At 46.1% G+C, this 15440-nt stretch overlaps 1 protein-coding gene across 4 annotated transcripts in view; it reads left to right on the forward strand.

Annotated features, from left to right (window-relative positions):
- Positions 1 to 991: 991 nt before the first annotated feature.
- rnaset2 (ribonuclease T2) overlaps positions 992 to 15440 on the forward strand; it is a 36072-nt gene continuing 21623 nt past the window's right edge. The window contains exons 1-2 of one of the 4 annotated variants that reach the window (XM_060925452.1): positions 992 to 1228; positions 2125 to 2273. The gene's annotated coding sequence lies outside the window, so the exon portion shown is untranslated. Of the gene's footprint in view, positions 1229 to 2124; positions 2274 to 8606; positions 8690 to 10910; positions 10959 to 15440 lie in introns of those variants that run through there. The other 3 variants (XM_060925453.1, XM_060925451.1, XM_060925454.1) reach the window with 3 other exon arrangements.

Genomic DNA, 15440 nt, shown 5'->3' on the forward strand with positions numbered 1-15440 from the left:
AAGTGGAATGGATTCTTTCACGAAGCAATAGAAACGGCGCTGGGTGAACTCATATTTTATGTTAAATGTGTGTGTGTGTGGGGGGGGGGGGTGTCCAAACGAAGAATTATGAAATGTGAGGGGGACATGTCCCCTTCACATTCAATGGTGGCGACGCCCATGCCCTTCTCCGTTTTAGCCTTTTTTTATTTATTTATTTTTTTTACTCAGTAACGGTTGTGATGTAAAATGTACCGAAGTACACTACTTAAAAGAAAACATACTTAAGTAAAAGTACACTCTTTAAAAATTACTTGAAAAAGTATAAGTACATAAAAAAGCTACTCAAGTACAGTAACGCGAGTAATGTAATTCGTTACTTTCCACCTCTGCTTAAAACCTACATCAAGTTCCATTTTGTTCGTAAACATTTCTAGGTGTGTCATTACTTGTGACGTGTATTATTCTTATTATTTTTATTTATTTATTTATTTTATGTACGAGTGTCTGCAATAAAACAAAGGTAAAACTCGGGCTCTGGCTTATGAGCCATTCTTGCCCTTACTAATATGGCGGCAGCAGTGACGTATTAGCAACAGCGGCTAACACTTTCACGTGACTGTTCTGTGTATCACGTGGTCGGCAGCACATTACAATGTTGCCAGATTGGTGATGAACCTGAGTAGCAGGTAGTTTTAAAATGGTCATGATGTTTTAAATAAATCCATATTGATGTGTATTACCGGACACACCGAATACCGTGCTGTGTTTAATATTAATGTTAAAAAAGGAGGAATAAAAGGAACAATTAGGCAAGTAATGCTTACGTGTTAGTGAAAAAGTAATATTGCGATATTTTAGTTTATTTCATATGCTTTTTATATAGAAATACCATAACCGAAACGTAAACAATGTGTATACGTAATAGTTTTAGTGGTGAAATATAAAGTTACAGCACAACACGGTTTTAGTCAACTCAGCAGTTGAAAACCTGATTAAAAGCGATGTTGTTATATCTGGCAACCCTTGGCACACCTCACTCTGTGTAAACACGTTTAGAATCTGTAATTATGAACAAAGGCGATCACATGCATGCTTTTGAAGAAGTTAAGTTGTGCTTATTCAGTTATTTTCCCTCTTGTTTTATTGCTGCCGTGATATGTTTGTCGCTCGTTTATTAAAACTCAGAGTCAGTCTTGAGGAAGCACTTTAATTTTGCTCACAACAAAGTCACACCAGGGACAAAGGGGTAAGTGGGTCTTTATTCTGACTTCCTTTAGATCTTCTAAGGTCCAGGAATCTTTATTATTTTCACTATTTCTCTTATCTATAACATGCTGAATTACATTGTATCAGCAGCGATTCCTGGACTACACCAAGTCAGTTGCAGTCTATAAATGTTTTACATAGTTATCAATCCAATGTCAAGAAATTTTATTTGATCAATTTTATCAGCAATCGCAAAAGCCTTTTATTATGTCCTAATTCATGCCATATTTTATTTTGTATACTTCTTGTCCTTTTTTTTTTTTTTTTTTAATACCCCCTTTTTGCCACTTGATTTACTTGGACCACAATAGAAATAAGTGTTTACACTTTATTGTACTATCCATGTATTTTAATCTGTACTAGACCTATACTTGTATTTTGTACATTTACTAAATAAACGTCACCATCATCAGCAGCGAGGATTCAGTAAGAACCGATTCGCAAATGACTTTCTTTTTGAACAGTTCTTTTATGGGATTCAAAAGAGTCGACTCACCACCCAACACAAGTCTTTCGAGGTCATTGAGCGAAGACTTACGGCTATGGAATCAATTTTGTGCCAAAATGTTCATACAATACTTTTGAAATATCAAACAAAAACGACAAATCAAAATACAAAAAAAAGTCAATTTTTTTAGACTGGCAAACAAATTATTCGTGTAATCGTGCAAAATATCAGTCTATTACTCTTCAGAAACCTTTTATTTTTGTTCCGCGTCTTTCTCAGTTTTGTTTGGCGTAATTTATTTTGGTTGCGATTCCAGCTTTCTCGTTTGCGCTCCCTGACTTTTTGCTTGCAGTTTTGGCACAAACTTCACGTGTGGGTGGGCTGTCCAGGAATGCATTCCCATTGGCTAACTTGTGTTTGACTGACAGCTACGCTCAGCGATTCCCCCGGAAGCTGTTGCGGCCATTTCCGACTCGAATTTTGGCGGACTGTTTGACGAGTGACCGATCCATTGACGGTAAACAAGGATCGAGTGGACTTCAGTGGCGACGATGATATTGAATTAATTCAGCAAAGTGTAAGTACGGGACAAATGTGCTGTATGTGTTGCAGTAGTACACATTATGCAGGTGTGTTTAACGTTAGCAAGACAGCTATTATATTGGGTAGTGGAGCTAAGTCTATGTGACAGTTCATGTAGGTGGGTGGAGCACAGAAGGACGGCAGGCCAGAACTGAGTTCACAAAACTCTTTTATTCAGCTTTTCAGCTTTTTTTAAACACTCACACACTCAGACACACGCACACACATCAGCCGTCTGGTTCGGGAGAGAGCTCCCTCTTCTCTCGCTCTCTCTCCTTAAATAGGGCGCGGTCACTGGGAAGAAACACAAACACAATTAACGACAGGTGTAGTGATTCTGCCACTTACCTTCCCTGACTCCACCCTCCTGTCACAGACCGATGCTTGACCACGCCCCCGCTGCCACATACCCCCACCGCCCGACTCAGGCCATGTACACACGTTGCCGGGTATTTTTAAAACCGAACATTCCCCCCGTTTATAAAAATGTTTTATCCACACCACCTCGTCTTCGAAAAAAATCCCTTCCACACATAACCGAACATCTGCGTTTTCAATCACATTCATAAGCATTCCAAACCTGTAGATGGCATTATTTCCCCAAATCCTACCCCCTAATCACATCAGAATAGCCCTCTGTTGGCATCACTTCCGCCTAAACATAAAACATGGTGCCAAGCTCGTTTGTCTGGACAGACTCGGAGACAGAATTGCTTCTAAACACAATTTTGGAGTATAAACTTCAAAAGACGCAAGAAAACGTTGATTGGGAATCTTGTCAGTAGTTGGGCTTCTAAAATTAAACATGTAAATAGCACCTGCACAATAATTAACGCTTTCAAGGCACTATTCCGATCCATTACTCTTTGTCCATGCTTAATCTGGCTTCTGCAGTAAACAAAGGTCGCACGTTTGACATCAGGGCAGATTTGTTGTCATTTTTTTGGCGCAGATTGTGACGTTCTAAAACGCAAAACTCCGGTTATCTCTGTCTACACGAAAAGGCATACACGGAGTTTTCAAAAATCTTCACTTTGCCTGGAGTTTTTTTAAATATTCGTTTTTGATGTGTTTTCATGTGGATGACAGGCCTAAACGTAGAAAAATATCTTCGATTTAGCAGATACCCGGCTACGTGTGGACAGGGTCCCAGGCCGGGCAGCCGTCCGGCCTGCAGCCGACTCCCCCCCCCCCCCCCCCCCCCTTTGACGGGAGAGGAAGTCCGCCACGACCATCTGCGCCCCCGGCCTGTGGATCAACTTGAAATTAAAAGGTTGGAGTGCCAGATACCAACGGGTGATCCACGCGTTGGCATCCTTCATGCGGTGGAGCCACTGGAGGGGCACGTGGTCCGAATAGAGGGTGAAAGGGCGTCCCAGCAGATAGTAACGGAAGGCGAGGACCGCCCACTTGATCGCCAGGCACTCTTTCTCGATGGTGCTGTAGCACCCCTCACGCACTGACAGCTTGCGACTGATGTATAAGACTGGGCGATCCTCCCCCTCCACCTCCTGGGACAAAACGGCCCCCAGCCCTCTGTCCGACGCATCCGTCTGCAACATAAAGGGGAGAGAAAAGTCAGGGGAGTGTAAAAGTGCCCCCCCCCCCCACAGTGCAGCCTTTACCTTAGAAAAAGCCCACTGGCATTGCTCCGTCCACTGGACCAGATCTGGTGCCCCCTTTTTAGTCAGATCAGTCAGCGGGCTGGTGATGTCCGAATAATTAGGTATAAACCTACGATAATAGCCAGCCAGCCCCAGGAACTGTCTCATCCCCTTTTTGGTCTTGGGCAGGCCGCAATTGCTGTGGTCTTGTTAATTTGGGGACGCACCTGCCCATTGCCCAAGTGGAAGCCCAGATACTGTACTTCCACCCACCCAGTCGCACACTTCTTCGGGTTGGCTGTGAGACCCGCTTGCCTCAGCGACCTAAGGACAGCCCTCAGATGTTCGAGGTGCCTCGGCCAGTCGTTACTATAGACGATGATGTCGTCAAGGTAGGCGGCCGCATAGGTGGCGTGGGGGCGGAGGACCCTGTCCATCAGCCGCTGAAACATAGCGGGTGCCCCAAACGGCCCAAAAGGAAGTGTGACGAATTGGTGTAAGCCGAACGGTGTGGAAAAGGCCATTTTTTCCCGGGATAATGGAGTCAAGGGGATCTGCCAATAACCCTTTGTTAAATCCAGTGTTGAGTAAAAACGAGCCGTGCCTAGCCGATCGAGCAACTCATCAATATGAGGCATTGGGTATGCATCGAATTTGGACACCGCGTTGACTTTTCTATAGTCCACACAGAACCAGACCGACCCGTCGGCCTTGGGTACCAAGACCACTGGGTTGCTCCAGTCACTGTGGGACTCCTCGACGATGCCCATTTCGAGCATGGCCTCGAGTTCTTCCCGAACCACCTTTTTCTTGTGCTCGGGTAACCTGTAAGGGCGGCTACGCACTACCACCCCCGGGGGCGTCTCAATGTGGTGCTCTATGAGGTTAGTGCAGCCGGGCAGGGGCGAGAACGCGTCCGAAAACTCGGTCTGCAACTGGGCAACCTCCGCGAGTTGGGTCGGGGAGAGGTGGTCTCCACAGGGGACCGGAGAGGTACGTGATGCTAATGTTCCTTTTTGAACCTCCGGCCCCAGCTCCACCTTCTCCGGAACCACCGACACCAACGCCACGGGGACTTCTTCGTTCCAGAGTTTGAGTAGGTTGAGGTGGTAAATCTGTAGCGCCCCACCCCTGTCCGTTCGCTTCACCTCATAGTCGACATCCCCGACTTGCCGTGTGACCTCAAAGGGTCCTTGCCACTTGGCGACTAATTTAGAGCTCGATGTGGGCAACAGTACGAGTACTTTCTCTCCCGGTGCAAACTCTCTAAGGCGCGTACCCTTGTCGTACAGGCAGGTTTGCCATTCTTGGGCCTGCCGCAAATTCTCCTGGGTTAGGTGTGTGAGTGTGTGGAGTTTTGCGCGCAGGTCAATAACGTATTGAATTTCATTTTTGCTTGGTGAAGGTCCCTCCTCCCAATTTTCTCGCAGCACATCTAAAATGCCGCACGGCTTACGCCCATATAATTCAAACAGGGAGAACCCCGTGGAGGCTTGGGGGACCTCTCGCACTGCAAATGACAAGGGTTCGAGCCATTTATCCCAGTTACGCGTGTCCTCACTTACGAATTTTTTAATTATGTTTTTGAGGGTGTGATTAAACCATTCCACTAAACCGTCCGTTTGTGGGTGATACACGCTGGTGCGGATCGGCTTAATACCTAATAACCCATACAGTTCGTTCAGTGTTCATGACATAAACGGGGTGCCTTGATCAGTCAGAATCTCTTTCGGGATTCCAACTCGGGAGATGACGCGGAAGAGTACCTCCGCAATACTGCATGCTGAGATATTGCGAAGAGGCACTGCTTCCAGGTATCGCGTTTGTTGCATAGTCCACTAGGACTAATATAAAGCGGTACCCTCGTGTTGACCGATCTAATGGCCCGACGAGATCCATCTCAATTCTTTCGAACGGGGTCTCGATTAACGGTAGAGGGCGCAAAGGAGCTTTTGGAATGGCCGCTGGATTTACTAACTGGCATTCGCGGCACGCCGTACACCACCTACGGACATCGCCGCGAATCCCCGGCCAATAGAATCGGGCCATTATTCGGGCTAGTGTTTTATCCTGCCCTAAGTGTCCAGCCATGGGATTAAACTGAGCTGCCTGGAATACCAATTCCCGGCGGCTCTTCGGAATCAAAAGCTGCATGACTCGCTCTTTAGTTTGAGTGTCCTGCATCACTCGGTATAATCTATCCTTCATAATCGCGAAGTAGGGGAAGGACGGGGTGGCGTTCGGCTGGAGCGTTTGACCATCGATTACTCTCACTTGGTCAAACGCATGCCGCAGAGTCTCGTCTCGCGATTGCTGCAATGGGAAATCCACGAGGGATTCCCCAACAGAGAGAGGAGGGGCCGGTGGCGGCTCCTCACTCTGACGCGGAGATGACATAGACGGCTCTGTGACAGCTGCTCCCGCCAAAGCGACACCAGGAACTCCCCCTGTTAAATGGCAGGACCCACTCTTCACTAAGTGTGTCATTAAATCCCGAAATCCCGGCCAATCAGTCCCCAAAATTATAGAGTGGGTAAGGCGAGGATTAACCGCCGCCTTCACTATAAATTTTTCCCCTCGGAAAAGAATGTGGACCGACACTAAAGGGTAGTTGTGAACATCCCCATGCACACACAACACCTTCACCAATTGTGCTCCCCCCAATACCTCGTCTTGCACCAGGCTTTGGTGGATTGAGGTCTGATTACAACCAGAATCCACCAACGCCTGATATGTATCCCCTTGGATACTCACCGGTATGCGATACGCTCCGGCCCGATCGGGGGCGGCTCCTGGCGCGTCGGGGATCCGAACCACCGCGCCCACCTCCATTACCGAGCACTGCTGTTGGAGGTGGCCCGGCTCCCCGCAGCGCCAGCAAACCGGCCTGGGCTTCCTCTCTGCATGAGTGCTCTGGGGCTCACTCACCTGAGGGGGGGAGAGACAGACACAGAAGGGAGAAACGGAAGGGCACCGCGGGTGCGGCAGGCCAGCTGGGGTGGTGCCAGCCCCCGCCTCTGTGATGGGGGAATGGGGCGAGGAGGAGACACAGGAGGAGGAGAGAGAGGAGAGGTCATCTGCTGTCCTGCCATCGGGACAGCCGCCAAATGGTCCTCCGCCAGCTCGATTGCCTGATCCAGCGACGCCAGGCGGTGGCACTGGACCCACTCTGCGGTTCCTGCTGGTAAACAGGCGATGAACTGTTCCAGTACCACCTGGTCGATGAGTCCCTCGGCATCGCAGCTGTCGGCCCTCAACCACTGCCAGCAGGCGTCCCAGAGTTGCTGGCCAAACACGAACGGCCGGCTGACTTCCTCCAAGCGCAAAGCGTGGAAGCGCTGACGCTGCTGCTCGGGGGTGCGCCCCACCCGCTGGAGGACGGCCTGGCGAAGGTCTGCGTAGGCCAACCAGCGGTCGGTGGGGAGCTGTAGCGCAGCCAGCTGCGCCTCTCCCATTAGCAGGGGGAGGAGGCACGCCGCGTGCTGATCCATCGGCCACCCCGAGGTCTCCACGACTTGCTCAAAGAGCGTGATGAATGCCTCGGGGTCGTTCTGCGGGCCCATCTTTGTTAGGGTGGCGGGCCCGCGGTGGAAGCATTGGTAGACCCTGCCGACGCGAGGAGGTGCCGGAACGCCCGACGATCTTCCTGTTGCGCCAGCACCAGGGCCTCGAACCGTTGTTCTTGCTCCTTTTGGAGGGCGAGCAGTGCCTGGTGCTGGCTCTGTTGGGCTGTGGTGAGGGCTTGGATCAGGTCCGCAAAGGGGGAGGACTCCATGGGGCTGTTCTCTTCTGTGCTCATGTCCTGGGTTTCAGCACCACTGTGACAGTTCATGTAGGTGGGTGGAGCACAGAAAGACGGTAGGCCAGAACTGAGTTCACAAAACTCTCTTTTATTCCGCTTTTCAGCTTTTTTTAAACACTCTCACACACTCAGACACACGCACACACATCAGCCGTCTGGTTCGGGAGAGAGCTCCCTCTCCTCTCGCTCTCTCTCCTTAAATAGGGTGCGGTCACTGGGAAGACACACAAACATTAATTAACGACAGGTGTAGTGATTCTGCCACTTACCTTCCCTGACTCCACCCTCCTGTCACAGACCGATGCTTGACCACGCCCCCGCTGCCACAGTCTAACATTTGACTTGCCACGAAACACCTGCATAATGTGTACTACTGCAACACATACAACACATTTGTCCCGTACTTACACTTTTGTTGAATTAATTCAATATCATAGTCGCCACTAAAGTCCACTCGATCCTTGTTTACCGTCAATGGATCGGTCACTCGTCAAACAGTCCGCCAAAATCCGAGTAGGAGATGGCCGCAACAGCCTCTGGGGGAATCGCTGAGCGTAGCTGTCAGTCAAACACAAGTTAGCCAATGGGAATGCATTCCTGGACAGCCCACCCACACGTGAAGTTTGTGCCAAAACTGCAAGCAAAAAGTCAGGGAGCGTAAACGAGAAAGCTGGAATCACAACCAAAATAAATTACATCGAAGAAAAATAAAAGGTTTCTGAAGAGTAATAGACTGATATTTTGCACGATTACACGAATAATTTGTTTGCCAGTCTAAAAAAATTGACTTTTTTTTTTGTATTTTGATTTGTCGTTTTTGTTTGATATTTCAAAAGTATTGTATGAACATTTTGGCACAAAATTGATTCCATATACAGCTGCCCTAAATAGTCTTTCAGACTACTATGAAACCAACTTCTTAAATGCAAACCCTGGCAAGACAAGTCTGCATGTTCCATCTGAACAACCATCAGGCCCAACGACAGCTGAACAGCGCTTGGAATGGTAAGAAACTGGTCAATGACAAATTCCCGGTTTACCTTGGAGTAACCTTAGACAGCGAGCATGTAAGAAAACTCAAGGAGAAGATCACTTCTAGAAACAATCTCCTCAACAACCTAACAACTCTCAACTGGGGAGCTGATGCCAACACCTTGCGATCTACTGCTCTGGTGTTATGCTACTCTACAGCAGAATACTGCTGTCCGGTATGGGAAAGGTCATGCCATGCTGGAAAAGTGGATGCTGAGCTTAATACCTCTTGCTGTATCATAACAGGAGTGCTGAAACCTACACCCCTATCAGCAGGTATTGCACCACCTTCCATCTGATGAGAAGCTCACTCCAGAACCCAGAAGTTTTTACAAGAGCAAGACCCAAGACATCCTCTACACCATTACCAAGATATAAGAAGACTCAAGTCCAGAAAGAGCTTCATGGTTGTACAGAATCTAAACCCTAAGGACACTGCCAAATACCGACTAGACTGTTGGAAAGCTTCTGACACTCTACCACCAAATGAAGCTCTTCAGAGTCCTTGCAAGTCCCTACCTCATGGTACTCACTTGCACAGAAGGGAATGGATTGCCCTGAACAGAGCCAGGAGCAGAGTAGGTAGAACTAAAGACAACCTCCTGAAATGGGGACGGGTGAACTCAGCCGAGTGTCGATGTGGTCATCCTAACCAAACTATGGGACACATTCTGTGAGTGTGAACTGGGTCCAAATGTCACCAATCTAGACCTATATGAAGCTAACCAAGAAGCCCTGAACTGGCTGCAGTACTGGCACGACAAGATATGATTATGAAAAGAGTCAACTCTTAATCAGTGACAAGGTGGTGTTAAAGTGCATATCCTGGACCAATTTCGTTTTTTTTTTTTTCTTTTTTAATATGAAAGTATGTCCCTTTACACACTCATCCAGAAGGGTAATTTTGCAAAAAGGCCGTCTGTTTACAGCAGAAAAAAATAAAATAACAAAACGCGTCTGGAAAAATCCCAAAGGAGTCTGGAGCCAGATTTGTGACGTCACGTGCGGAAGCGCCAGCAGGCTGCGAGAGTTTGCATGGGTTCAGTGCACAGCCTGTGTAGACCAAGTTTAGCAGCTAGTGATTTTGCATTGAAATATGGAATTGTCGCCTGAGCTTCTATAATAATAATAATAATAATAAATTTTATTTATAATGCACTTTCTATTGTTAAAATCTCAAAGTGCTACAAAAAATAGATAAAAAGGGAAGTTAAAAAAGGAGTTGCAATAAAAAAGTGTTGCACTAAAAAAAAGCAGAGGCAATAAAATAAAAATGAAAAGAAGCAGAAGCAATAAAATAAAAATGAAAAGAAGGAACAAGATTAACAGTAGGCCAATTTAAAAAGATGTGTTTTTAAGTGTCTTTTAAAAGTTTCTGTAGGCTGTGGGGCCCTCAGATGGTCAGTGAGGGCGTTCCACAGCCTTGGAGCAGCACAGGAAAAGGCCCTGTCACCCATGCTGTGTAGTTTGGTTCTGGGTACGTGGAGGGTATTTGTGTTTGTGGACCGGAGGAAGCGTGTGTTGACCTGGGGGGTGAGGAGTTCTTGTAGGTAGTGGGGGGCATTTCCATTTATGCACTGGTGGGTGAGAAGTGAAACCTTGTACTGGATTCTGAAATGGACCGGGAGCCAGTGAAGGTTTTTTAGAATGGGGGTAATGTGTTCATGTTTGCGCACCCTCATCAGGATCCTGGCAGCAGAGTTCTGGATGTATTGAAGCCTCTGGATGTTCTTGCCAGGTATCCCGATGAGGAGTGCATTACAGTAGTCTAGTCTGGAGGAGACAAAGGCGTGGACGAGCTTCTCTGCATCTCCCAGGCTGAGTAAAGGACGGAGTTTGGCTATGTTTCTGAGATGATAGAAGGCTGTCTTACAGAGATGTTTGATGTGGGTGTCAAAGGTGAGGTGTGAGTCCATTTTAACACCCAGGTTAGTGACAGCTGTGGATAGGGGGATGTTTTGGCCAGAGAAGGAGATGCTGATGATAGTGGAAGAGCGAAGCCTAAACCCATGGATTCATGTATCAATGCTCATCTATCTATTGTTACATAAATCATATTTTTTCTAATTACTATTATGTATTTATATATTTATTCATTTAGAAGAGTACTGGCTACTGTAGGAGAAAGATTTCATAAGCTACACACATGAGCTCGGCTAAGCAGGGTTGTATGTACATTTAATGTGTCTGACAGGTCCCAAGATCTCAAGCCCTGACACGCAGATCCCTTGATAAATGTGAAGTAAGTGTATTATCGCCCAGCACTTTCGTGTTGTTTACTTTTGTGTGTGTCAATAAATAACATTATCCATGTACCACACAAACACAGGAACACCTAATTTAGAGTATAGTCTCTTATTTCTTACCCTGGCAACAGTCGACTTGTGAATCGCCGATTTTCTTGGTCTTTTTCTCGGCTCTGCTTTGGTCCTCGGCTTTTTCCGGGTGCCTCGCACGAAGCTCTCTTTGTCTGGTCTTTTGGGAAACGATGAGTACTAATCCCATCAAGATTGGTGTTGCTACACCCTCCTACGATACATCTGTTTACCATTTTAATAATTACGTGATAACGTTAAAGAAATTTGCAGAAAACCACCAGGTCGTTTTCTCATAAACAAGTCAGCGCTGACGTAGGATTCAGAAGGAGGCGTCCCGCACGTGACGTCACGAAAATCACTGTTTGCCGTGAAATCCAAATGCCAAGTTTTTTCAGAGGCGGACCAATTCGCCTCAAATGGCTTGATTTCAAATGAATTTTTCTGGTATTGCGCAAGGTAAAAAAAAATTGCACAAAATGCAAAATGTGACAGATATTTGACCAAAGTTTAATATAAAATAGAATTACATTGATCTTGCTCCTGAATTTACCCATGATATGCACTTTAAAGTTACCACCTTGAAGTTGATTATTTTTCTATACCAGCCCTTCATGAAGTGTCCCATTTCTCTTCCATCATCACAATTAGCCAGTAATTAATTAGGGCCCGAGCACCATTCAGTGCGAGACCCTATTGTTTTTGGAAGGATTCTCCTTCCGCTTCTTTTTCTTCTTATTATTATTATTATTCTGCCACGTTTGGCCTTATTTGAGGCATTTTCCATGCACGAAAACTCATGAAATTTGATACACACAGTCATTGTCACCGCTACTCAGCCACAGACCTTTGGCCCCGGGCATGGCCCAGGGACTTCATAGCGCCCCTTTTTCCATTTCCCATTGAAATGAATGGGTAGAACTTTGGAGTGATGTCATAAGGCCATTTGGAGTGAAATTACACATGGTCATTTCTAACGTACTCCTCCTAGACGGTTCATCAAATTCATGTCAAACTTGGCAAACATGATGCCGATATATTGTAATATGTTGAACTATTATAACATATGCCAAGATATTGCTGAATGTTGAATCTGATATCTTGTAACATGATTCTGATTCATTTCATCTCTTTACAAACATAACACACCTGGGCATGTCCTAAACAAAATGTGGTGTCAACATGAGTTTCAAGCTTGTGACCTGTAACCCACTGTGGTAAAAACAAAACACTACACCTCAATAAACTGCATTACAATCACATATTGTAACTTTACAAAATATTGGATATTGTGAGTCTGATGATATACAATTCTGTGCACACTCATACACACACACACAGTCATATGCATATTTATGCATACACACATGCACTCTCACAAGTACGCACTCACATGCACACGCAACATCTATGAGCACACTCTCTCTTTCACACACACACACACCTTCTTGCTCTCTCTCTCTCTCTCTCTCTCTCTCTGACAAACAGACACACACACACGCACGCATAATAATAGTGACCCGCCATCATTGTGCATTTTGTTGCAGACATATGAAAACTCTGCATGTACACACACACACACACACACACACACACACACACACACACTGTTACAAGTCACATGCCTGGGCATGTCCTAAACAAAATGTGATGTCACAACATGAGTTTCAGGCTTGTGACCTGTAACCCACTGTGATGAAAACAAAACACTACACCTCATTAAACTGCATTACAATCACATATTGTAACTTTACAAAATATTGGATATTGTGAGTCTGATGATATACAATTCTGTGCACACTCATGCACACACTCACAGTCATAAGAATATTTATGCATACACACATACTGGAATGTCCTGGGTTGCGAGAACCACATGTGCGAGGGCCTGTCAAGGCCGCTAGCGGCTTTAATTATTATTATTATTATTATTATTATTATTATTATTATTTTTCTGCCACGTTTGGCCTTACTTGAGGCATTTCCCATGCACGAAAACTCATGAAATTTGATACACACATCAGTCATTGTCCTCGCTACTCAGCCACAGACGTTTGGCCCCGGGCATGGCCCAAGGACTTCATAGCGCCCCTTTTTCCATTGAAATGAATGGGTAGAACCTTGGAGTGATTATGTCATGAGGCCATTTGGAGTGAAATTACACATGGTCATTTCTAACATACTCCTCCTAGATGGTTCATCAAATTCATGTCAAACTTGGCAAACATGATGCCAAGATATTGCTGAAGTTGAATTGCGACGGGATTTTTGATATGTTGTAATATCTCATCTCATCTCATCATCTCTAGCCGCTTTATCCTGTCCTACAAGGTCGCAGGCAAGCTGGAGCCTATCCCAGCTGACTATGGGCGAGAGGCGGGGTACACCCTGGACAAGTCGCCAGGTCATCACAGGGCTGACACATAGACACAGACAACCATTCACACTCACACCTACGGTCAATTTAGAGTCACCAGTTAACCTAACCTGCATGTCTTTGGACTGTGGGGGAAACCGGAGCACCCGGAAGAAACCCACGCAGACACGGGGAGAACATGCAAACTCCCCACAGAAAGGCCCTCGCCGGCCACGGGGCTCGAACCCGGACCTTCTTGCTGTGAGGCGACGGTGCTAACCACTACACCACCGTCTCGTCATGTTGTAATATGTTGAAATATAACATATTATATGCCAAGATGGCGGCACGGTGGTGTAGTGTTAACGCTGTCGCCTCACAGCAAGAAGATCCGGGTTCGAGCCCCGTGGCCGGCAAGGGCCTTTCTGTGTGGAGTTTGCATGTTCTCCTCGTGTCCGGGTGCTCCGGTTTCCCCCACAGTCCAAAGACATGCAGGTTAGGTTAACTGGTGACTCTAAATTGACCGTAGGTGTGAGTGTGAATGGTTGTCTGTGTCTATGTGTCAGCCCTGTGATGACCTGGCGACTTGTCCAGGGTGTACCCCGCCTTTCACCCGTAGTCAGCTGGGATAGGCTCCAGCTTGCCTGTGACCCTGTAGAACAGGATAAAGTGGCTAAAGATAATGAGATGAGATATGCCAAGATATTGCTGAATGTTGAACTCGATATCTTGTAATATGATTCTGATACTCTTTAGCCGTTATGGGCCTGTCTGGTATAGCGCCACCAACTGGCCAAGGAAAGAATGGAGTTTTTAATGTGTGTGTTTTGACATATGATGAATTTTAACATGCTCCTCCTAGACGGTTCATGAGATTCATGTGAAATTTGTTAGACGTGATGCCAAGATGTCGCTGATATTAAATTGCGAAGGGATTTTTGATATCTTGTAATATGTTGAAATGGCCTTATGATTTTAATATCTTGCTACATAAACAGGAAACGTGTCAGAAAGCCACAGTGCATTGACTGTATGGTCGGACACTTCTTACTTCAATAGATATTATGATTATTATGATAACCTGACGCCCAATGGGCCTGCCTGTTATAGCGCCACCACCTGGCCAAGCAGGACATTGGCCAGAAATTGGCAGTGCCTTAACTGATTGATCTGACACTTTACAAAATATTGTGTATTATGATTGTGATGATATTCACATGTGTAATTCAGATGCCTAGCACAGTGCCACCATCTGGCTAAGCAGGAAATGGGGAAAAAATGTGTGATGGATTGATCTGAAACTTGACAAAATATTGGATATCGTGAGTCTGATGATATATACAATTCTGTGCACATTCATACACGCACTCTGTCATATGCATATTTATGCATACACACAAGTATGCACACGCAACATCTATGAGCGCACACTCACACTTTTTTTTTTTTTCTCTCTCTCTCTGACAAAGAGACACACACATGCGCGCGCGCGCGCACACAATAATAGCAGCGCTCCAGCGGAGCACCATACCTAAGAAAAAATGGTAAACCCATCAAGTTGATTTTTTTTGTGGTTTGTCCACGTGTACCACCAGTCATACACACCACCTAGTGGCCAGTGTTAGTAATTACCAGTCATACACACCGCCTAGTGGCCAGTGCTAGTAATTACCAGTCACACACACCGCCTAGTGGCCAGTGCTAGTAATTACCAGTCACACACACCGCCTAGTGGCCAGTGCTAGTAATTACCAGTCACACACACCGCCTAGTGGCCAGTGCTAGTAATTACCAGTCACACACACCGCCTAGTGGCCAGTGCTAGTAATTACCAGTCACACACACTGCCTAGTGGCCAGTGTTAGTAATTACCAGTCATACACACCGCCTAATGGCCAGTGCTAGCCAGTAAAGAAATAAAACAAAAGAGACTGATTATGATATAAGAAAATTCTACAACCCAGAAACAGATGGGAGCTCCGCTTTTAGGCAGTGCCTAAATCTATATATTAGTGACCTGCCATCATTGTGCATTTTGTTGTAGACATATGAA

This window comes from Neoarius graeffei, chromosome 7 (assembly GCF_027579695.1).
Source record: "Neoarius graeffei isolate fNeoGra1 chromosome 7, fNeoGra1.pri, whole genome shotgun sequence".
NCBI classification, from domain to species: Eukaryota; Metazoa; Chordata; class Actinopteri; order Siluriformes; family Ariidae; genus Neoarius; species Neoarius graeffei.